Here is a 24,991-nt window from a genome sequence, read left to right as displayed (position 1 = left end):
TGACTCCAGGAGCCAAAGCCCTGCAGGGCCCCACCATGGCCATGAGTGGCACCTGACTGCACGAAAGTAGCACTGCTCTCTCATTTACCCAGCTAAAACCCAAATATTTACTTGCAAATTGAGCTGAGCTGCAGCTCATCTGTACCAGCTGGTTATCCCATTGAGCAAAGAAAGGAGGGAAATGGACTTCTTCCTGTTTTCCTTGCTGGTCAAAAGATTAAAAGCAATATAGTTGTGTTGGTCCCTAGGTATTGTCTGATTAATATCCTGCTAGCCTGCTGGCAATTTACCAGAATTACTTCTCCTTAAATGAAAGACTGTTCCATGAGCTTAAATGGATTTTATTAGCATAACACTAATAATTCAGCACTTAAAACCCAGTGAAAATATTTTAAGTAAATATAGGCATGTAGTGCCTACTAAGGTTCCTTCCTGCTTTCTTTCCAGGTGAGCAAAGAACTCCAGTGTATCAGATATTTCGCCACTACAGTCAGGTCAGAAGAGTGTAACTTTTACAGGAAAGGGGTTAGGAAGCCAAAAGGAGAGCAGCCCTGAGAAAATTCCTTTTCCCAGCAGCATCTGGAAATTTGTCTCTACTGATTTTAAATGGTGTTGATCAGGTAAGATGTAACAGAGAAATCTTCTTCCCTACCTTCAGGTTTCTTGGCCACTACCTGGACTTTCCCAGCTGAATCTTCTCTGCTGACCCATATATCATCTCTTTCTCTTGCCTGACTCTTCTAGCACGTTTCACATTAATGACCATTCTGAATTCTCCAGCATGTCATTTCCTTTAGTCTTCTTTGTAGCAGAGGTTTGTAGCCAAGTTCAGTTTAGAAAGCACCAGCACGAGGCTGGAGTCAACAGCCCATAGGGTGCCTGAGATTGCTGCATTTATTCAGTGTTATTCATATGTCTGGGAATGCAGCTATGGCAAGCCTACCTTTTGCCTACTGTCTGCATCAGCCACTCATGTCAACAGGGATTTCAGAGGCGATAACTCCTCCCTGTCACCTCTAGCAGTGGTTGCTTCCCAAATAGTGCTCCCTGAGGGACTGACATGCCATAGAAGAAGATAAATGTTCTGAGGACACTCACTAAAAATACCGTGTGTTAATCCCCCAATTAAAAGTCTCTGGAGGAGAATAATGAGTGATCTGCTAGCAGTTCTGTAGGTTTGCAGTTGTCTGATATCCCACATCTGGGAGCTACTGCCCTCGGGTAGCAGCTAATTGGCCCCAGTTACCACAGTGCCTCACAGTCCTTAATGTATGTATCATCACTCCTGCTCAGTAAAGCAAAAAAGGACTGATTTCAGCTCGACAGACTTGGAGCTGCATTTCAGAGAAAGCAGGGAACTGACTTTACAGTATTATACTCCATGTATAAATCACAGACCGAGGCAAAATCCAGGTCCTGACAAGTATTTTCTACCCAAGGGAGAAACTGGCTACAGAAGATGTTTCTTTGGGTCAAATACATTTATTTACGAGGACTGCAAAAGTGCTGCTTCCCTGTCAAAATCCAACAACCAGCATGTTCTTCACCTATCCCCTCTTGGCCAACTCTGTAACCAGAAAAAAGCTGTTGCAAGGCCTTTTTTTGATCGAAGATCCACTGATTGCTCTGTCTCCTCGGTTTTGTGTTACTTTCTGCCTCTGTCTCTGCAGAAGTCCTGCTCCTTCTCTGGCAAGCACACAAAGATCACTACCTCTCCCTCCAGGCCTTGCTCTTTTATTCCCACGGGCCTGTGTAATTCAGCCTTTGTGGGAGTTTAAGAACTTGCTCCCATGGTTTTGGAGACTTGGTACAACCAGAGAGCCCTGTTATTTGTAAGGCTTATCTCTGAGCCCACTCACCATCCCCTGCAATGCACCCAGGCTGTAACAGGGCTGAGATACCTCAAGATGTTTTTTTTTCCTTTAAACTCTCCATTCACATTGATTTCAATAGGAGCTGGATGCTTAATCTGCTTATACACTTCTGAAAATCCTATTAAGTGCCTCTTTACTGCTCTAGGTGCCTAAATATACTTTTCTTAATTTGGCTCTAAGTGATTTGCATCCGTCATCAAGATTTTTGAGAGCGTGGCTCGAGGGGAGAGGCCTCCCTGTCACAGCCCCTCCATGCAGTCTGTCACTTGCTCAGATACCTAAACTGGGAGCTGAGCTCCTGCAAAGATGCTGTGGCAGTGTGAAATATGTCTATTAAACTGTGAACACTCTTGGTGCTGCTGCATCCTTGTCTCTCCTGCGCCAAGCACAAGTGTCCCCTCCCACCAGATCCCTCACCATGGGCTTGTCATGGCCTCATCTCCCTTTCCACCACTGCCTCAGACACAAACTGTGTCCTGCAGCAGGTCCCAGCTGCAGGTGGAGACACAGCTCTTTGGTGAAGGTGGGGAAATGCATTTGGGGAGGGGGGGAAGGGATGATTTGGCTGCTTTGGGGGCAGCAGCCAGGACAGCAGCAGTGTCTCACCTGGCCATCCTAGGGAATTCAATGCCTGTGGCTCAGAAATGTCTTTGCTCAGCTGTTTTTATCTTCCTTGGTTTGCACTTCCTAAAGTCACTGGCAAGAAAAACTGTGAGAGGGTATAGATCTGAGAGGCTCAAAGGAGCAGAAGTTCAGTTCTAGGGTTTGTGCTAATCACTTCTCAGTTTGGGGAAAGGGCAGTAAAAAAGGGTCTGTGCCTATAGAACCAGTGCTGGATGCAGTAACTGCTTCCTGCACTCACTGGAGGTTGAATTGGGGCCAAGAAGAAAGGAAACTGGCCACAGCCAGGCTGGTACCCATCTATGGACAGCTTGGGAAAGATGGGCTCTGCTGGCATCCTCAGCAGCTCTGCCCCACTGCAAGCGTCATCAGAAAGGAGAAGAGAGGAAATTAGCACCTCGAGAATTACAGTTTAAACAGTCCTCAGAGCACCTTTAGCTATTCTAAAGATGAAAAGAAACTTTGAAAGGGGGATTAAAGGTAGGATGGTCTGGTTTTGATACAGAAGAACAACTGTGTTAAAAGAGCCATGAAAAATGGGAACATATTTCAAGATCTGAGCATACTTTCAGAGAAATCTAGAAAAGTGCAAATATGGAAATGCTCTGAATCTGATCAGATCTTTCTCCTCTTACAGGCCCTAGGCTGCAGCCCAGAAAGCCTTGATAAACTAGAGCCTAAAGGTCTATTTGGTCTTTGCTACTGATTTCTCCCAGCACTAATTCTGTTTGCTATTAATCACAGGCAGCACCTGAAGTGCACCAGCACTCACAGCAGCCCCATAAAGGACTCAGCAGTGCAGGATCCAGCCTGTGAGCTTCAGTCTGCAACTTCTGACCTCTTGGGTCTTTCCTTGCAACATGTCACCTTGGGCAGGCCTCACAACACATCTGTGCTCCAGTCCCTTGTCTGCAATACTGTAGTAATAACAACAGGGGCCCCATGCAATCTTTACAGATTGTTTAGTAACCATTTGCAGTGGACACTCACAGCTGTACTGAGGATAAATCCCCTTTCTGCAAAGAGTGAATTAAGTGTCTGTGCAAAAAATCTAACCAGTTACAACTTGCTGATACACACCGAACAGGCAGACAGTCCAAATCCAGAAAAAAAATTTTAAAAAAAGAATAAAAAATATTATTTGCTCATCCTCCCTTTGCAGCTGTGCAATGAGCAGAGAGAGGAAGAAAAGGAAAAGGTTAGCCCTGTTCTCGGCGGAAAGCAATGAGAATATTCTTGCCCTTGGATCTGCCAAGCTTTCAAGGAAGATCCCCGAGGTGGATACCCTCAAGGAGCAAATGTTAACTAACAAAGAGAGAGTTGGACAGGCTCTCTTTCTTGGGAGAGAGGAGCAGGGTTTCCCTCAGTGCCGCTTCTCATGAGACCTAGAGCCAGCGGCCAGAGTATAACCTAATTAGGCCAGAAAGGGTGATTAGCTGTTTATTTTGAGGATGTTCAAACCATGCATTCACATTATACACTGCCCTGGGAGAAGAAGGATGCTGTTTATAGTTCCAGGCCTACGGGATCAGCAAAGTTTATTTTCCCCTACAAATGAAGGCCTGTTCTACTTACGTTCTTTCAGCTCAGATTGGATCTGTTTATTTTCACTCATCTGCAGGAAATGGGAATATTTCAGTCTATTATTTTGAGTCCAGGGAAGCAGTTTGTATCACTTAACCATGGGCAAAGGCAAATTAGTCACAGCCTTCACATGCTACCTCAAAAGGTTTGTTTCATAGCAGTAACATTAGTGGCAAAAGGATTTACAAAACCCCATAGTGCAAATTCTGCTTCTTGAACCTTTTCTGGAAGGCATGAGAAACTTTGTTAAACCCCACAGATAACTGGTACTCCACTGTGGGAAATGAAGTTGATCAAGTTGTCCCTCTTCCCAGCAGGAACTCCATGTATTGATGCTGCACTGAGGAGCTTAATGCAATATTTTTAAAGAATCTTGCTGCTTCTTTATTGAATGTAGCTCCTGATTTGTGAGGCTGTCTTGAGGAAGAGCACTGAGAAAGGAAAATGTTGGTGGGAGAGAAGGGAGGTGCAATGATGGTCCTCACACGTGGCTTCTGGTCAGAGCAGTGGCAACAGCACAAAAACATCTTCATAATATATAAAGCACACCCTGCCAAAAGCTACAGTGGGATCCCTCTTCAGTGTTTCCAAATATTTGTTTGAGTTGGCTTCATGTTTAGTTATAAAACAATCCCCGTTTGCTAGAGTTTGTTAACAGGATTTGTTTATGTGCTTTGATCTTCTATTTTTAATCATCTCTCATGTCCATGAAGCCTTTGGTAAGATTATCCGTTGATAAAAGTGCTCAAATTATAGCAAATGGACTGTGAGGTGACAATATAAGTTAGAGAGGATTTTAATTCCTTTGAAGTCAAGCTTTTTGATGGTCAATTAAATTATATTAATTGTATCTTACTTATTTTAAACTTAAATCAAGATTATTTTTCAACTGCTGGAATTTAAAAATTCTGCAGAAGCCAGGCAACTGCAAGTGCTGTGAATGTAAATTTTATCTGTTGCCGGCATTCAGCAGAAGAAACAATCAAAAATGCACCAAATACTGTGATGAAAACAGAAATTACTGGCAACCAATTATAAAGATATGGAGCAGCAGAAGGTGCAGTGTGTTACATACATTATGGGGTTGCCAGAATAGGCTACTTAGGGATGTACAATAATAATTTAGATTGTTGATCATAATAATCTCATGCTGGTCATAACTGTCTGGCTGTTACTTTATGCTTCCCCAGCCTGCTTGCTGAATCCATTTGCTGATTTCTGCACTTGTTCATAGTTAGCAAATTGTTCAAGGCAAAGTGAATTTTGCTGTTTGTTTGTTTTACTGGCTCTTAAGAAGGGAACAGGAACCTCCATGATCTCCTTCACTGAAAATAATTAAAAAATCCCTAATGGATGCTGTAAAAATTCTTCTCTAGGAAACACAAACTCAGCTGAACTCTAGCTAAATTAACTGATATCCCTCATGATCCACTAATTTTCATGATGGATTACGGGGAAGCTTTATGAAGTTCAGAAATAGCATCATGTTCCTCCCTCCTCCTCCTCAGGGCAGGGTCCTGCCGGCTGCCACGGTCGATCAGCAGCGAGCAGAACTTCCCCACTGCACTGAACATAATCCTCCAGTCCACTGGTTTAAGGGAACCTAGAAGGACCAGTTTTCAGAGTAATGAGGGTTAGATGCTTCCCAAGATAGCTAGACAGCCTCCATGGGTTTTTATGATGAGCCAGTGCAGTAGAAGTTACAAAGTGCCTGTAGCCTTTACCTGGGTGTTTTTCCCTTTTCTTGCGAAAAGGCCAAGTGGCCTCAGACATCCAACTTCCTGGGAGCAGGCTTCTCATGCAGACCCCTGAAAAAAACTTCTTTGAGGTACAGATGTTTGTCTTTGTTTTCTTCCAAATCGTTTCCTTCTTGTCCTGTTCCTGTAAAAAAAATATTAAATTATATTTGTTCCATTTTCAAACATTCCCCATGATTTCTAGGACAACAAAACATACAAGAGTAGGATCTATTGATTTGCAGGGTTTTCATACAGCTTTCTTGTAGACTTTTAGTTGTTCTTTCTATATGATCAAGAAGTCCAACGCAGACAGTAATTTAACCAGAAGCTTGGTTTCAGCTCTTCTGGGGGAGGAATATTTCAATATTTCAGATTGTTCTATTGTTCATAAGAAAAAAAATAGTTAAAATCTGATTAGCCAGTTAATTCTCCTGAAATACATGACTGACAAGCATTCATAATATTTACTTCTGATTATTAAGTCATTTCTAGCCTTGTTAAAATTTTTTGACATTTCTATGGAATTTGCTTGTAGGTTTTCTGAGGCATTTTGAGAAAATCCATTGGAGTATGGCTGTTTTCTCCCAATACACATAGGAATTTATGCTAAATTGGATAACAAAGCTGCTTGGGTTGGAAAACAAATTAATCCACCCAGTCATATATAAAATGCCCAGAAGAAACAGAACAATAACAGCTTTTTCTACATTTTACTTCTGTCAAGACAGAATGAAACATTCTCATCTCCAGGGATCTTCGAGCCCCCACTCCCATCCTTCAAGTTTTATCTTCCCTCCCCAGATTCAGAATTTAAGAAGCAGAATTAAATGGTTTTAGAAGAGGTGATTGTGGCAAGAGGGGATCCTGTCAATCAAGGAACAAGTCCATGGCCATGTGAACATCCAGGATAAAATGCTCAGTGCAACCAGACAGGAGGTCCAGGCGCTGCTGTGGGCAAGCAGAACTGGGATCTGAAGGTCTGATAATCGATGCAAGGTGATCAATACAGTGATGGGGGGTCTCTGCTGCTGTTCATCTCAGCCAAACATAGAAACTTAAATGCAGGTGTTTCTCTCCAGTGACTTGGACCTCTTGCTCACATGAAAGCATCCACACTTAGCAAAACAAATCTCACCCTCTCCTAAGGATGCTTGCATTCCCTGAACTGCTCAGGAGGGAACACTCTTCCCTTTCTCCTGCACTTGCAGCTGCCCAAGAGGAGTGTGTGTGCTCAAAGTTTGTTTTGAAAGAGCAGTGCCCCTGATGAGGAGCACTGGGGGAAGTTCTTGCCAGGATTAAAGAAGGAAGAAATTGCATGTGTTCAAGTAAAGAGTTTCTATCAGAGTCCAACAGAGACACAAAGGCATCAGAAATTCACCTCAGGGGAAATCCTAGGCTGTATTTTCTCTGAAAAAAACACCTAAGCTCTACATCACGGATGTGTCTGGCAAAGGAATCTGACTAGCAAAGTTCATCCACATCTGCTGTCTTTTAAGAAAGGGGTAAAAGTATATTTGATGCAGCGTTCGGTTATTTGCTCTTTGGAAATCCAGTTCCCAGGGAGTTATTCTCTCATTCTGCTTTATTGGTTTTCACTGTCTCCCAAGATCAGTGCAGTTCAGCTCCATGGTAACTCAGGAACTTCCTTAGTTGCTTACATATTGATGTATACAAGGAAAGCACAGTGTTAATACACTGTTTGAGCATCTCTAAGGTATATTTAAAATATCTAAAAAGTGTGGCAGAGTAGGATTTATAGAGGATACAGAACAGTGCTGCCTTGCCTCGAGTTGTAGTGGTTGTCTCTTGGGAAGTTCTACCAAGTCACTCCAGGCTTTACAACAACTAAAGTCATGCTAAACTCCTGTCCACACTGTTAAGCAACATTTGTTCTCCCTGTCCTCTAGCACATACAATAAAAAAATATGAGGTGATTAAAAAGGGGAAGCAAAACAGTGGAAAAAGGACTTGCCCTACAGTAATTAGCTGTGTCTAGGCTTACTAGACAGGTGCTACTGATTTAACAGCCAGGATATGAGCCCTGTAATCCTCATTCTCTGCTGATCCACAGCCCACCACCACTCGGCTCAGCCTGCCAGGCCTGGGGTTTTTACAAAGAACAGAAATGCTAGAGGGGCTGGTGCATGTCCACGTTCTGCCCTGACATATACATGCATAATCAGAAAGTACTTCAGGCGTTAGGAAACAGAAAAGCCATAACAATTCCCATAACACAGATCTGAAATCAGATCCCTGGTTCCTAAGCTTTCATCCTAGTGCCCAGTCACCAGCTGGCTGCTCCTGTACATGACACAGGTTCAGTTACTTTGAATATCTGTGTGTTGATTTTTATGAATTATGATGGGGTCCAGACAACAAAATGCACTGCAACAACTGCAGTGCAAGCTGCAGCTCTGGAGGTGCTGTGGGCATTCATTAGTTAAAGCTACAAGGACCTGGTGTGGAGAATTTAAAGCTTTAGCAGCATTCTGCACCCTCTCACTGTTGTTAGCTTTGAATATCCTTGGGATTAATTTTTTAAATACTTCAGAGAAGATGGCAAGAAAAGTAGAAATTACCACCAGAGGGGGAAAAAAATCTCCCACATGTTTTGGGAGAGAAATAAAGCTGCATGTTACCCTTTAAATACTTGCATTGAGAACAGGAGAAGGATCACCTTCTATTATTTCAGTTGCTGTGAGTGACCTACGATGAGATATTTGTCCAAACACAAGGGAAAGAAGCTAAAGATCTGCATCAACGTGTCCTGAGATCCTGTAGAATGGTTAATTTTTTGAAGACTGTTCTACATTGAAAAGCCCACCTTTGAAAATTGGTAATGAGTAACCAAAGATGTCAAACAAAAGACCATTGCAGCAGGCTACATTATTGAACATGTCAGAGTAATCACAGGATCCTCACTCCCTCCACTAACAATAGGCAAGCACCACTCACTGGCTTCAGATCTGGAGATGGAGGCCTTCCCTTGAGAGTTTCACAGAGTTCTAAGGTGGTCTACATCATCCTCCTGCTCTGGAAGTGTTTCTGTCTGAAAGATGCTGCTGTACAACATCAGGGTCATTTGAGGTGAGGTTCACTTGGTGGAATGCAACTTTCTGGATGGTGTATGTTCATCTGCAACCCTACAGCTAATTTCTGAAGCTGAAACAAAGCCAAATGCAGAAAAAATTAAAATGGTTGGGTTTTTCTCCACGTTATAAAGTCCCTATGGACCATTAGCATGAAGCCCTTTATTCTTACTGATACTACTATTGTTATTACATTTTTCATTTTGAAGTGACAGTAAGAAAAGAATTAGGAGTTTGTAATTTGTTTGATTAAAAGAAGGGAAACTTGCCCAAGTATATATGATATATATTTGTGTAACTATACTAATGCTACAGAAAATACATTTACGTGGTCAGAATCCAGATCCAGCCTATGCAGATAAAAACGGTGAAAGAAAAGCTACTTTACTTCTGGAGACATCTGTTGTCTGCTACTACATAGAGAACTAACTTCTAACTAGATAGATCTTACAGAAAATGTTTGGCAATATTTGAAGCATCCTGCATGTTCCATCTTGTTCCATCATTTTGCTTTTGCAGTTAAGTTCAGCCACACGATGCTAAGGCAAAAACAAAGAGTCATCTGACTTGTAAGTAAATAATAATACAGTCACAGGAACTATCTATTATTTAAGGTTTCAGAAAAATTTTCGCTTTAAAGTTCATGTCATTAGAATGCTTCAGCACATTCCTCTCTGCATAGCCCCATGGTTAGATCCCAATCAGAGGAAAATATTTGAAAGTTGCAGGTTTTAGGAGGAGCTGCTCTTTCAGACCACAGAATAAGAAATTTGTGACTTTCCATACTAAAAGTTTTGTGCATTCATAACTCAAAATAGGCAAAATTGAACAGAAGTTTCTCACTGGTCATGCTGACAATGAAGATATAGAATATTTTTTCCCAAGAACCTGGGGGAGAAATTGGTTTAAAAGTGATCTCCTCACCCAGTATAACCCCATGAGAAGTTTAGTAAAAGGGTAAAGTACATCACCTGTCCTGTTTCTAATTCTATCCTACTTTGATGGTTGGAGATACATAATATATTATATGCATATCTGGGGGATTATATTAATCAAACTTACATAAAAGTCCCCTAGCTCTGCCCTTGTTGCCATCTAATGGAAAGCGAAGGCCTCAGCCTCCAAAGATCATCCTGAAATTCACTTCTAGCCTATCTCCTTTTATGAATATTCTTAGCAGATGCTGGCAATGAATGTACTCAAGCAGTCATTTAAATTCTGCTGCTTTCTCAGGAAGGGAATTCTTTACAAATTATATTTGGTAGCATCTACTAATTCATTCATTCTCTTTCAAATGCCAGCTATAGCCTGATCCTGCATGAATGTTCGTGTAAAAAACTTCCCCTTTAAACATTGAGACTCTAAGACTCAGCAGTGAAAATACTTGAATTGCTGATTTTGTTTTCTAAAAACAAAAATTATCCTGAAAACAGCACATTCCTATGTGATGTTTCCACCTTGATTAAATTACACACTTCCCACTGGAAAAAAAATTCATTTTCCACTTTATATTTATGGAAGCATCAGTCCACCTTCCTGAGGTTTCTCTGCAGTTCAGACAAGGGCAGTTTGCACTTTGTACCAATCAGCTGTTTACTGCCTCAAAAAACTGGGCTTCTGTAGGATGAGTCACCAGGCATGGGAGATTCGAAGATCAATTCCTGGGTCCCAACTAAGGAACACTTAAACTGTGCCTAATTTAATTTAAAAGTATATTTAAATGCTTCTCTGGGTTGGACTTCTGAGTTTAGACCACAACTTAACATTCAATGGGCAGCAGGTTTCAGTGAAAATGCCATTGTACAAAAAGCAAATGCGCACTCAGGAGTGACATTTCACATGACAGCTAATTAGGAACTTCAGCTGATGGATGATGGACGTGGGCTAAAACTAAGGACAATGCAGACTTTGCACTGCCTGCTTCTGGGATTTTTAGTCCTAGTTTCATCTTTATTAAACAGCCTCATTATTTTGAAGAACAATAAATTGTTACAATTAAATCTTCTTTACCGTTACCTTGTTTAGGAGCTTCTTTATGGACCACAGTCCTTCCTGAAATTATACTGAGCAAATAGTATTACTTGTTGTCTTGGGGTGACTTTATGATGTGTATCCCATATCGCTGCCCTATGCCCAGAAATTAATTCTTGTACCTTTCTATGCCTTTAAACTGAGCCTGAGAGGGGGAAGGAAAAAACCCGAGCAAAACTTTTTCAAAGCAGTTTGCAGCTTGTTCAAGGTCACACAGAGATAGCGACTTCGTTTTCCCAGCCAGCTGTCAGCCAGTTTTTTTCTTTTTTGGTTTCTTCTTCTTCTTCTCCGGAGAGAGACTGAGAGTTGAACTTTTTTTTCCCTTCCCTGGAATTTCGGATTTTTCCCTTTTTCCGTGGATTGCTTCAATATCAGAACACATTGGGAGGACTTTCCACCGGGCACAGAGGGCCTGGCCCTGGGCCAAGCCCCAGCTCCGAGGAGACCAAAGGGAGGACTCTGACACTTTCCCAGGTTTTTCCTCCACAGCGAAAGATTTTGTTATTTAGCATTATTATTCTTTTCCTGTGTGTTTGTTAAATAAATAGTATTTACCTCTTTCACTTTCCTTTGAGGAAATTTTTTTTCCCCCGAACCTTGTGGGGGAAGGGGTGGTTGTGCCTTCTCTCAGAGGATATATTTCTAAATTTGGCCAAACTGGAACAAATTTAGTGGCGCCCAATGTGGGGCTCAAAGGAAAGTGGAAAAAAAAACCTGTAGTAATTACATTTTGGTTTGAATTTACTTATTCTGTTTTGGGGTACAGTAGTCACCATGTTGGTTGAGTTCATAATGTCTCTCTGGCTTGATGTACTCACGTCTTTCTGGTCCTTAGGCTTCATTGAGGTACTAGTGCTTTTTTGGTCCCTAGGGTTGTTTGCCTATCCACAACTTGCTCCAATCTTGTCCCTGATATGTAAATTTTACAGAGGAAGAGACGGGGTTTCCCTTCCCTTTAAATTTGATGGGTTATCTTTTGAGAATGTTCAGTATCCCCAAGACATTTCTTTTGTTTCATCCCTACAATGCGACAAGAACCGTCAGTGAAAATTGATGAAATTAAGCTTAGTGAGTAAACCAAAGAGATGCACAGATAAATAAAACAAACAAAAAGTTCTTCACTGGGCAAATTATTTCTGAATACTTTTGGACAAGTCCATTAATTTGGCCTTCTGCAGACACTGAACAACAATTTCACCATCCCAATTCTGGACACTGAGGAGCAGAAGGCTTCAGTAGTCCTTAGGCATCTTTTTAAAACCATCCACATTTTTAAGCAGAACATGAAATACCTTCTAAGCAAACCTCTCACCACAGTCAATGGCGTGCAATTGCTCAGAAACATCCATGTGGTTATCATCTCGTAAGCACAGTGTAACAGGTAATAAAAACCATGAAAACTTACATTTTTGCATCTGCTGAATTCCTAAAATTACCCAAATGCAAAGCTAGTTACAAAATGAAGAGGACAAAGTTAAGGAAAACTACAATAAACTCTAAAGTCAACACTGGCAGAAACAAGGTGGCAGGTGTCAGATTAGATAAAATAACTTGTGATTGCATACCACAATGTGACTTCATTAAAGGCACAAACAAATTTAAGCCTGAGGTACTTTAATTTGTCTTCATAATGACATCTAAAACTTTCAGAAAATGCTGGCAGAAAAAGAAACTAAAGAAAACTGTAAAGAAGCTCTGCTTTTTGTAAATACATAATCAAAATTTAAATCAGCCTTAGGCTGAAAATCAGAAATAAGATCTGGTTTCTAATTAATTGGGTAAATTCAAGTAATTAGGTAAAAATTCATTCATGCTACTTTGAGCTTGAAAGAAAAAAAAACATAACGGAGGGAAGAAATGCATTTTACCTGCTGTGCTCCGCTGAGTTCATGTTGCTTATCTGTTCAAAGGTATTTATGTTTTTTACATGAACCATGTCAGTAAAGGGAAATCTCTACTTCTAATAAAAGACACCCAAGGACCCAGTGCAGTCACCGATCACTCCTGATCATTCATCCCAGTTAACTCCCAGGGCATTGCCTTGCAAGCTCCGTTTTGGGCTGTCCCAGTCAGGCATTTCCAACACAGGATTGCTGTTGAGGGACTCATTCTTAGCATTTCATACTTCAGGCCCTTCCACAGAACTCAGCTGCAGAGTCCTCTTGGTTTCCTTTCCCTGAGCCATCCAGGCATCACCTGGGTAAGCTGCTTTTACAGCCTCAGCCTCGCTGCCCTGCCCTTGGTTTTCCAGCGTAGCCCCCTCATGCATTTCACCTCTGTACCGCTGCTTTTCAAGCAGTTTTCTTCAAAGGGTTTTCTTCAAAGAGTGATCAGAGCAAGGCTTGGCTAAGACAGCCACACTGGCAGGGATCCTACAGCACAGGGGTGCTGCTACACTCTCAGCACAGGTATGGATCTGGAGGGTATGGCTCCTTTTGCTCGGGAAAGTAGAGCCACAACACACTTCCCAGTGGTTTTGTTTTGGTTTGTTTTGCTTTGTTTTAATCAAGTTAAGCTACAACAGCAAAGTTCAAGTTTCGCAGCATAAACAGTGGGATTTCTTCAGCTCATTGCCATCCATTGCACTGTGCAATGCTTTTGCTAATGTGATTTTAAAAACCAAAACTTTTCTCTCTGACTGGCTTCTTAGACAAATTCCACACATCTGAATACAAAGATCATGCCAGTATAGTTTCAGATATGAGTCTTCATTATTAAACATTACCAAGGTATTTAATCTCTGTTTGACAAAGAATATTTAAAAAGATAAACTGGAGTATCCGAGCCACAAGAGGGTCTCAAAGGGTTCATTGGATAAAAAAACAACAGGAATTTAACTCCTAACCCTGAAAGGATCACAGCAAATTGCTTCTGTTGGCATTTCAGCTGGATTTTTTTTCCAGATTTCTCTACACATTAAGAAAAAAAGACTTGGAAACAGTGACTCCTAAAACAAACTGAACAAAGATTTATATCTATTTGCAGAAATATTAGTTCTCAGTGGGTCTGTCTGCATTCAGCAGTTTCTATATTATTACATAGTTTCAGTGTTGCCAGAGTCTGCTCGGTTACTCTAAATTTTTTTGCTCAAGTATATATTTTATTTCTGTTGATTGGAAAATCTGACGCTTGTAACTTCCTGGGCTACAAATTCATAAGAGACAGTCAGACATGAATAAAATTTCTCTCTCTCTTCTGCACACTCAATAAACAGAAACATGGAAACGACATTTTAAATGTAAGCAGAGAATACTGACATTGAAGTGTTGTTTCAAAAACTGCCAGGCAGAAACAATGAAATTCACAGGTATTCAACACAGAAAACTGAGAAAGGAGACTAAATTAATCTATTTTCAGCCACAGAACATGACACACTTTAAGAAGCCAGCAAAACCAAGCTCCTGAAATAGGATTCCTCTAGATGGAACTCTTGAATTTGAAAGATGACAGTGGTGTAACAAAAGCATCAAAACTTAGGAAATTATTCTCTTCCTCCACTGATTATTTCTCCTTCTGAAACACCTCCTTAGAGGAAAATGAGTGTATCTCACCTACTCAGCTCATGGCATGATGAGATACAGCTCTCCTGTGCAGAAGACTTGAATTCAAAGAACTTGAATAATGCAGTAAAATAAATAAAATTATGACTACGACAGAGGTTTTGACAGGTCCAGAGAGCTCTTTAACTGTGCAGATCTTTTCAGAGTAGCATTAAAGCTGCTAAACAAGGATTTTAGATTTTACTCAGCTCGTGCCACTGAACTTCCTATTAAGACTTGCAAATGTGCTTGGACTAGAAAAAAGGAGGGTTTTTAATATTCTTTTAATTATTCTGTAAGTAAAACAATTATATAAAAATACTTGTAAAATTACTGGGCAATAAAAAATCAAATTCACTTATGAAGTACTCACAAAGCCATAGAAGAATATTCCATACCAATTTTGTACACAGCATCAGAACAGTTCTGCAATCATCTTTGAGACAACAGTCATATCTTTTAAAACAAATCATTAAAAATACATTGGAGAAAAAGGGATATATCTACAGGTCTAAAGTGGTATCCTTCAGCTTCAGGAAAACACAAAGGTGCCAGCAGTAACACCTAGACACCACAAATATATTCAACGAGAACACAAGTGCGGATAAAGCAGAAGTGCTAAAATGACAAAGAGCTTTGCAGGATAACATGTCCCAGCCTGCGGAAGGTATCTTTTCAGCTTTATACCGGCTAGCGCTTGTATTTCAATGCCTTAGAAAGCCTCGAGCAGCCTTGAGAGGTAGCACGGGCAATCTAGCACTTTAGTAGCTCTAAAATCGGTACCTGAATCAGCTGCAGAGCAAATACCATCAGCAGAAGCAAAGAGGGAGAAATATAGCTCCCTGCTCGCTCAATTCCCTGCAGTTAGAAGCCTTCAAATGAGACAGACGACCAGAGATGTTTACAGGAAAGTAGCTGAGCTGAGAGAGAGCCTTTGCTTTCCCTCGACGATCTTTTATTAGGAGAAGGGGAAAGGGGAGGACTGGGGGCGGACCCGGGGCGAGCGGCCAATCAGACACTGCTGAAGAGTCTGAGTTACATTTGGCTTTGCCCGCGCTTGGAACAAAGGAGCTATGAGCACATGTCTTTGGGAGGGGGGAGGGGAAGCTCAAAACAGGCAGCAACAATTCCCTATTTTTTTTTCTTTAAAGCTGGGTTGTAACTCTTAGTAACTTAAAAGTGCATAGAACAAAACAGTGCAAAATATAATTGTAATCTATCGTCCCTACAACTCGACAGTACCTAGGATGCCTTTAAACTAGTTCCCCAGTCAAAACTCAGGGGTTTAGTCAGGACATCTATGGTATGGAGTATCAGGACAAAGATTTACAAAATACAGTGCAAAAACCTGACTGCAAAACAGTGCAACTTAACTTAAGGGATTAACATAAAGATCTACAGTAGGGGGTTTACATGAAGGTGCAAAATCAGGATTCTTTTTACGGCGTCTCTTCCAGGAGGCAGTTTTAACCTCCTTAACTTTTGAGGAAGTGACATAAGGTTTTACCCACTTGCCTGGGATCCATCTCAGTCCTTGAGGGGTAGATACACTGGCATACCCACGTCCCCAAGTTACAAGTTTGTACGGTCCTTGGATTTTTTGAGTCTCTGGGTCTCGGATCAGGACTTCTGGATTTTCCTGCAGTTTCTGTCTCCTGGTGTTCTGGAAATGACGATAGATGGGAGGGTTTGGATCCTCAAAGGTGCCATTCAGGAAGTTTATGGTAAACAGTGCTTTGCTGAGTCTGAGGACAGGTGAGTTAAGTTTGGTGGTCCCTGATTGTTGTAGCAGCATTCGCTTGAGGGTTTGATGGGCACGTTCAACAATGCCTTGTCCAGTTGGGGAGTGAGGAATACCTGTAACATGTCGAAATCCCCACTGCTGACGAAAGTTTTTAAACTCCTGGGAGGTGTAGGCAGGTCCATTATCAGTTTTTATCTCCTCAGGTATACCGAGCACAGCAAAAGCTTGGACAAGATGTTTTTCAACATCCTTAGCCTTTTCACCTGCATGTGCAGAGGCATACATAGCACCAGAGAAGGTATCAATAGAAACATGAACGTATTTTAATCTCCCAAATTCAGGGAAATGTGTGACGTCCATTTGCCACACTTCACCACTATTAATGCCTCTGGGATTGACCCCCATGCCCAGTGATGGAAGCTGTAGCTTCTGGCAGTTGGGACATGTTGCCACTATTGCTTTTGCTTGTGTCCGCGATAGGTGGAACATGCGGATAAGAGCAGGAATATTTTGATGGTACATGGCATGGCTCAATTTTGCTTGTTCAAAAACTTGGGGGAGCTTTGGTAAGTCGGCTGATAGAACTATGTCTGCTGGCATAGCCAGAGCATCAGCTCTACGATTACCTTCCGCAATAAATCCTGGCAGGTTTGTATGTGACCTCACATGCATGACAAAATAGGGATGCTCTCTGTGGGAAACCAGATAAATTAATTTTGAGAGTAAATCATAAATTTTCTTGTTTGAGATTTCTTTTAGGAGAGCATGCTCAGCTCTAACAGTTACTCCAGCTACATATGCTGAGTCTGTGACCAAATTAAAGGGTTCTTTGAACCTCTCAAATGCTCTAACAACAGCTGCTAATTCAGCTACTTGTGGTGATCCCTGGATTACCTCAATGTCAGATTCCCACTTTTGCGTCTTTGGATTTTTCCATGTGACCACGGACTTTTTACTTTTTCCTGAGGCATCAGTAAAAACGGTAATCGCATCGAGGGGTTTTCTACTTTGAATCTCTCGAGGGATGAAAGAGAATGGCAGATTAAACATGTCATGTTTTGGGTAATGATTTGAGATTTGGCCTGAGTAACTATCTAATGCAAATTGTAAATTTATATTATTTTGGAGTAGGTGATCTAATGCGTCAGTTGTTACAGGTAAATAGATGCATGCAAAGTCACATCCTGCCAGGGTGCGGAGCCTTGCTCTACCCTTCATGATAATTTTTGCCATTAGTTCTTGTGGCTGTGTGATGGTTTTAGGAGGTTGGAGTGGAAGGAATACCCATTCAATTATGATGAGGGGTTCCTTCTGCTCTTTGTCCCACTGAAATATGAGGCCATGAAAGCGTGGTACCTTCCCTAGAATGACAAGCTTAAAGGGTAGGGAGGGCTGATACCTGTGCGCTTGTCTGGTGGAAATGAGCTCTTGAATCTTTTTGAGAGACTGCCTTGCCTCTTCTGTCAGGGATCGAGGGGATGCTGGACCGCCTTCCCCTTTTACTAGGTTTGCAATAGGAGCTACATCCTCTGTGGTGAGTCCTAACCAGGACCTTAAATACTTCAGTGTCCCACAGATCTGTTGCACTTCCTCTAATGTTTTTGGGTTATTATTAATGGTGACAGGTGTTGGAGTGATAGAGGTTTCTGTGATTTTGAGTCCGAGGTATTTCCAAGGGCTTGTTCTCTGCATTTTTTCAGGTTGTAATTCAAAGCCCTTGGCCTCTAGGGCCTCAACCACCATGTTAAGTGTCTGCTCGAGATACTGATTATTGGGAGCACACACCAGCACATCATCCATGTAATGCAGGATGATGGCCTTCTCTGCTTTGGCACGGATGGGAGATAGAATTTTAGCAATATACTCTTGGCAGAGAGTTGGGGAATTTTTCATACCTTGGGGAAGCACAAGCCAATGATAACGTTCCATGGGAGTTTCGCGATTAAGAGATGGTACAGAAAATGCAAATCGGGGGGCATCTGCAGGGTGGAGCGGAATATGAAAGAAGCAATCTTTAATGTCAAGAACAGCTAAATGCCAATGTTGTGGGAGCATTGAAGGTGATGGCATACCTGGTTGAAGGGGTCCCATGTCTTCAATAACCTTATTAACTTCTCTAAGATCTTGGAGTAGCCTATATTTGTTCTTTCCCGGTTTTTGTATTACAAACACGGGTGTGTTCCATGGGCTGTTAGTTGGAACTATATTTCCTTTAGCCAATTGTTCAGCCACTAATGTTTTGAGTGCCTCTAAGTTTTCTTTTTTTAACGACCACTGGTTAACCCACACGGGTTCATCTGTTTTCCAAGTTAATTTATGTGGATGGCACTCTGCTTCAGTGGCCTGCAAGGGAAAATTTTGATGTCTAGGCGTGATATCAATTTTTGTTCCCCACTGAGACATGGCATCCCTTCCCCACAGGGTGAATTTGGTGTCTAGGACATACGGACGAAGTGTCGCTATTTGTCCTTCAGGACCTTCAATTTGGATGGTGTGTTTGGACTGCTTTGCAATTTGGGTACCTCCAATCCCTTGTATGATGCCCTGAGATTGCAATTCCCATTGCGTAGGCCACTTATCAAATGGAATGACAGACACATCAGCACCTGTGTCTAACATTCCCATTATACTGATTTTATGTGATTTGTAACGGAGCTTACATTCTATTACAGGTTTGTTGTTTCCCAAAACCTCAGTCCAACAGATGGCTGGGATATGACCATCTGTGGGCAGGTATTTGGGCAGTGGAAAGGCCTGTGCAATGACTTGACCTTTAGGCATAAAATACGGTGGATATATACATTGTACCATTAGGTTAGAACACCCGTTCTGATCCACTTTCATCAGTGTGGGTGTAACCTCTATCCCAGCAGGTGTTTCCCGAGTGTCCCCAATAACAAAAAGGTATGTAAATTCTGGCATGTGGTCCACATTCTGGAATGAGATGGGTATTACAGTCTGTTTGTTGTTGTTGAAATGGTGTGCTTTATCACAGGTTACCTTAAACCTGAGTCCAGAAGTCCAAGTTGCTTTGTCTGCAGCCCTATTTATGTCTGAACGCGGAGCTGTTAGGACGCGTTGAGTCGCTAGTTTCCCTGCAGTTGACCTGGGGAAACAGTCTTTGGAGAGTTTTTATCAGCAGTTATAATTGCTCTGCAATTGCGAGCTACATGTCCCTTTTTCTGACAACGATAGCATACAAAGTTACCGCGCGATTGAGTTTCTCCTGTACCTGTAACATTCTCCACAACCTCCCCAACCATCCCCACTTTTTTCAAAAAGGGAGCAGCTGTGTTCAGCTGCACCTTCTTCGTACAGACTTCGAGGATGGATTCAACAGTAGGAGGAGGATACAGCGGGAGAGTGAGAATGACTTGTTTGCAAGCATCATTTGTATTAACTTGGAGAAGTTCGAGTAGGAGCGCTTGTTGGAGGTCAGGATTAGGGACCTGGGAAGAGACAGCTTCGTACAAACGGTTATAAAAGTGAATAATATTTTCATTTGGTGATTGCTTGATGGTGGTATAATGAGAATTAGGAGTTTGAGATGGTAATAATGTTAAGGCCTTTTCAGCAGCACGTGTGATTTCAGTAAGAACTGGACGAGGGATAAGCATTGCTTGTTTTTGAGGATTTGCCATATTATTGTCACCAGATAAAAGGTCTAATGTGATATAATTGTTTTCAAAATCCAGGTAATTATCTGGAGTTTGCCACAAAATTTTTAATAAATCAGATAAAATTATTTTCCATTGCTTTTTCCACACCATAAAATCACCAGGTGTGAGAAGAGTTTGCATTAATGTAAGTAAATCATGAGGTACAAGTAAGTGAGTTGCAAAAGTAGCACTTAAAAGGCTCTTAAAATAATTACTATGCATTCCAAACTCCTTAATTGCCTTGCACAAATCCTTAATATCAGAATAAGAAAGGGGTTTCCAGTCAGGGTTAGCTCCATTGCTAGTACAAGAGAGTGTAGTAGAAGCAGTTGGAGTTACTTCCTGGTAGGCATGGGTTCCCGGATTGAGAGGGGCGGTCACAGGACTGTGGGAACCTGGGGCGGGACAATGGGAAGCAGGGGCGGGGAGTGGAGGCGGGGACACGGCCGGAGGAGGGGAGGGGTCGGGGGCGGGGTTGTGGGAGGCAGGGGCGGCACTTGAGCCGTGGGCGGGAACAGAGGGAGGGGTGAAACACGATGCTGTGGGGGCGGAGTCGGGGGCGGGGTCAGGTTGTGACGCAGGAGTGGGAGGGGATGGGGACAAGAAGGGATTTGTGGGATGGGGGAGAAAGGGATTGTGGGAGGTGTAGTTTGGAGAGGAAGGACCATTGCGTCCGCCATTACTGGAGACAAACAAACTGGGAGAAACGCGGTTGGGGGGAGGGGTTTTTTCCTGGCCTGCGAGCACGTGGCAATGGCCGTCCCTGGGAACAAAGAGATCGGGGGAGAAGGGGTTTTTACGCGCGCTTGAAACATGAGGGCTAGAAACTGGGGAAAAGGGAGTGGAGAAAAGGGGTTGGGAAGGTCCTGGGATGGGCTCCGGATTCCCATCCAAGGCAGGGTGCTGAGGAAACACGGGTGAGCCAGGAGGACGATAGCTCTCCTGTGCTGAGAAGCAGTCTGCTCTAGCTGTGTTTTCCAGCGTAGGGGAAGAGGGGTCTGGGACACAGGGGTTGGAAGAGGGTATAAGGGAATTAACAGGGGGGTTTTGCAATGGCTTTTCATGTACTGCCTTTTTATCCGGCAAAGTATAACTTAGTAACAGGAGAGGAAAGAATTTTGAAACTGTTTCATCTCCTGCACGCCTCAGAGAGGAGAGTTTTCTCCCCACCTTATCCCAAAATTCAGCAGATCTTATGTCTTCGGAGGTCAGATTAGGAAAGTACTGAAAAAGCCATTGTACAAAAGATTGAACTAGATTTTTAGGGTATTTATGCCCAGTTAAAGAAAGGTAACTTTGAACTTGGTGGTATATTTCTCTATGGTGTGCAGAAACTTCAGATCCCATTATAAATGCACCACCAAACCTCAACCCCAACTCGCCAAAAAGGAGGAAAAAAAAAAAGAGAAAGTTTGCACCGGCACCAGCTTAAAACAGGAGCCCCTAAACCAGCAGGGAAATACTCACCAGAATTCTGGATTTATCACAGGAAAGCAGGTCCGGAGAAAAAAAAAAACGCGAGAAGGGTCTTCTGCTTTCCAGCCGTTCCCTCGCCACGTGGCGTGGGGGAGGGTACAGGCTGAGGCTCTGGGCTCGATGTTACACAAAAAGTAACACCTCGCCACACAGAGCTGGCACAGCAGGACGTGCAGAGCTAACTCCAGCAGACACAGCTGCCGGGACACCCTGAAAATCTCTCAGAACCGGAGTTCAGAGATAGCACGCTGGGCGCCAAATGCGGAAGGTATCTTTTCAGCTTTATACCGGCTAGCGCTTGTATTTCAATGCCTTAGAAAGCCTCGAGCAGCCTTGAGAGGTAGCACGGGCAATCTAGCACTTTAGTAGCTCTAAAATCGGTACCTGAATCAGCTGCAGAGCAAATACCATCAGCAGAAGCAAAGAGGGAGAAATATAGCTCCCTGCTCGCTCAATTCCCTGCAGTTAGAAGCCTTCAAATGAGACAGACGACCAGAGATGTTTACAGGAAAGTAGCTGAGCTGAGAGAGAGCCTTTGCTTTCCCTCGACGATCTTTTATTAGGAGAAGGGGAAAGGGGAGGACTGGGGGCGGACCCGGGGCGAGCGGCCAATCAGACACTGCTGAAGAGTCTGAGTTACATTTGGCTTTGCCCGCGCTTGGAACAAAGGAGCTATGAGCACATGTCTTTGGGAGGGGGGAGGGGAAGCTCAAAACAGGCAGCAACACCAGCCGAAGCACTTGCAAGGTAAAATAAAATACTGTGAGGCAGCTGCTCTTAAAGCCTCTGCACTCACACTGAGGGCCCAGGTATCAGCTGGATGTCAGGCCCTTGAACCCTCCATCAACACTGCAAGGAAAGGAACTGCCACAACCAAGATCTCTGCAGTCCAGCACGGCACACGCCGTGGAAATAACAGAGACACATTAGAAAGCACAACGTGATAACAGGTAGTGAATGCTGACCTCTGCCAGTGACTGTGCAGTTTTTATTCTTTGCATTTTTAGCTTCACATCTTGCCTGCTGAAAAACATGTTTTCTTGAGGCTACCTTTGAAACATACAGAGAAATCTCGCCTGGCAGAAAGCATAATGTGCGTGACCTCCTGTGGGCACACGAGCATGGCTGGGCTCTCTCCTCACTGTCTGCTTGCTTCTGGCTGTTATTAGAGGTGCCAGTTACCCTCCAAACCCCCTACTGCATATGGAACACATTTATCTTCAAAAGATTGCTTCCCTCATTGAATCTCTCGCAGCAGCAGCAGTGCTTTGGCTCCCTTTTCCTCTAGAGTCCTGCGACACATCTGGAAATGCCAGTAGCCAGAGAGACTCCAGCATGGGTCACAGTCCCAGAGCTGCCTTTTCTCTCTCAGGGCTCCAAAGAGGATCGCAGTTCTTGTGGTCAGTGAAACAGCCAGCTCAGATGTACCTCACAGCAAGAATCAAAAGCTTGGAATACATGCACAGAATCATTTCAGAGACACCCCTGCACAGCACACGCTGTGATCCCACCGCAGCCCAGAGGCAGCCCCGAGGACAGGTCTTGAGAGGAGCAAATTGCCACGTGTGGGATCATTGCCCCAGTGAGGAACAAAAAATCTGCACGTGGGAGAAAATGGTGCATCAGACACAAAATAGATTATCTGATTTGTTTCTATTTCTGACCTGAGCACTAGGGAGGACCAAAGCCACCTATGTGGTGTAACAGAGACCTCTGTTACTGCTGCCAGAGGAAATGGTCCCTGCCTATGGGTCCCATCGTGCGCCCTGGCACAGCAACTGGTCCCAGCTCTGGTACAACTTGAACCAGAGAGTGGGGTGGGCCCTGGGTGACACTGGGTGCTCAGCAGGTGCTCCTGAGCCAGCAGGTGCCCATCCAACACACACCCTGCCAGGTCCTGCAGTGCCACAGCAGTCGCGGGGATGGCGAAGGTTTCCCAGAAGACATTTTGTAATTGCCACTGTGAGTTTCATACACAGCAGCCAGATGCTTGGTGGGGAGGGAGGGGGAGAGCTAAAAATCTATAAATAAGTAATGGAGTGTTGGGCTATGAAATTCATAGATTAACATAGGAGAGACTCTCTTGGCAGCTGCATTAACGCCAGCACAGTGTGCAGCTGTTTATCGCTCCCAAACAGCTCCTGCCTCTCGCCACAAAGGCTGCACAGGGCTTGTCTGGCCTCCTGAAGGCTCCTTTCAAGTTCACCTCTAGCCATAAAGAATTAATTAATCACTGAAATGGTATAATCAGGATCTCAGGCTCCACTAACACCCGCTTAAATAGTATGACTATGCCTCAAATAATATGACTATGCCTCATGTAACACCAACCCCCCTGGTCTCAGAGTGCAGCTTGGTCCTCACTGCCTGTCTGAGAAGTTTTGGGGGAACAAGAGACACAAGGGACCTCCTCAAACCTATTTCTGCTCTCATGCTGAGCCCACTCTTGTCATCAGACACGCCAAGGTCAGAGCAACATTACACACACTTGAGACAAGTCTGTGAGAGGATTTATTGGTCTTGAAGAACCACTTGTCTTGGATGAATCACTGATCTTGGATGAGCCACTCCTGGTTGTGAAGTAGAGACTCATCTAAACCTGCAGCCCCTCCAGATACTGCTTTTTCAGTGAGGAATTAAAAACTCCTTAAACACACCACCAGAAGGCAGCTGCAAGTTCAGGAGGTGCTGGTTCTGTGCATCCTGGGCCCCCCCAGCAGAGCCACATTCATCTTCCCAAAGATTCCTGCCCCACAGTCCCCTCTCTCCAGGGCGCTACTGGGATTGCTGGCACCCCTGGGGCAGCAGCTCAGCCTGGTGGGAAGCCCCAAGCTTGTTTCTAACCCCTCTCATGTAGGGACAATGCACCCTTCTCCTTGTCCTGCTGCCCAGCTCAGCACAAGACCTTTCCCCAGGTCTCCCTACTGAGGGCAGAGCCCATGGAGTGTGGGATCCTGCACTGCATGGCAAAGGTACCTCACTGCCAAGCACCCCAATCCTACAGCTTCTCTCCATCTACATTTATCCTGTCTCTTATCCATCTTCTAGTGCTTCTCCAATTGATTATCAACTTCCATCATGAAAATATCCATGTGCTTTGTAGTTAGTCACTTTATTCCTCTGCCAAGGGTGCTCTGAAGCTCCTGTCACTGTAAGCACCATGTGTTCTCTTCATGCCACAGATCTTTAAATGCAGCAGTTATACATTACTTAGGCTGCACATATTTATCCCTAAAATAACACAGGCGTCTCTGCAGACCTCCACTGGGCCTTTGATGCACTCCAGACATCTTCTTTCCAGTCATTATTCAGTAGCACAACTAAAATAATTGGTACTTTCCAAGCCTTTGCTGTGTTTTTTGACTCCTAACAATGTGAGTGGTCAGGTGTGATACAGAGCTCAGAGGAAGCTGTGAGAAAAGAGAATAGATGAGTATGTGAGGGATTAAGCTAGTTCTTGTTGCTTGCCTCTGTAGAGGGGTGCAAGGCCTGCTGAGGAGAAAATCATAAAAAAGTACCATTCTGAAAGCAAGTGAAGAAGGTGAATGAATGACTTGGGGTTAAACGTTTATTAATAAAATAGAAGAAAGTCAATACATATATTTTTTTATGCAGTCAAGATTTGAACTTGATTC

The 24,991-nt window shown here is 43.2% G+C and overlaps 1 long non-coding RNA gene across 2 annotated transcripts in view; it reads right to left on the bottom strand.

Moving 5' to 3' along the window:
• Positions 1-24,991, bottom strand: part of LOC116440322 — a 69,777-nt gene that overhangs the window by 4,370 nt on the left and 40,416 nt on the right. For both annotated transcript variants that reach the window (XR_004238544.1, XR_004238545.1), the window contains exon 3: positions 5,804-5,960. This is a non-coding gene — a long non-coding RNA (uncharacterized LOC116440322). The remainder of the gene's footprint in view (positions 1-5,803; positions 5,961-24,991) is intronic.

This window comes from Corvus moneduloides, chromosome 2 (assembly GCF_009650955.1).
Source record: "Corvus moneduloides isolate bCorMon1 chromosome 2, bCorMon1.pri, whole genome shotgun sequence".
Lineage (NCBI taxonomy): Eukaryota > Metazoa > Chordata > Aves > Passeriformes > Corvidae > Corvus > Corvus moneduloides.
Note: the sequence above shows the minus strand (reverse complement) of the source record. Positions and strands in the feature narration are given on the sequence as shown.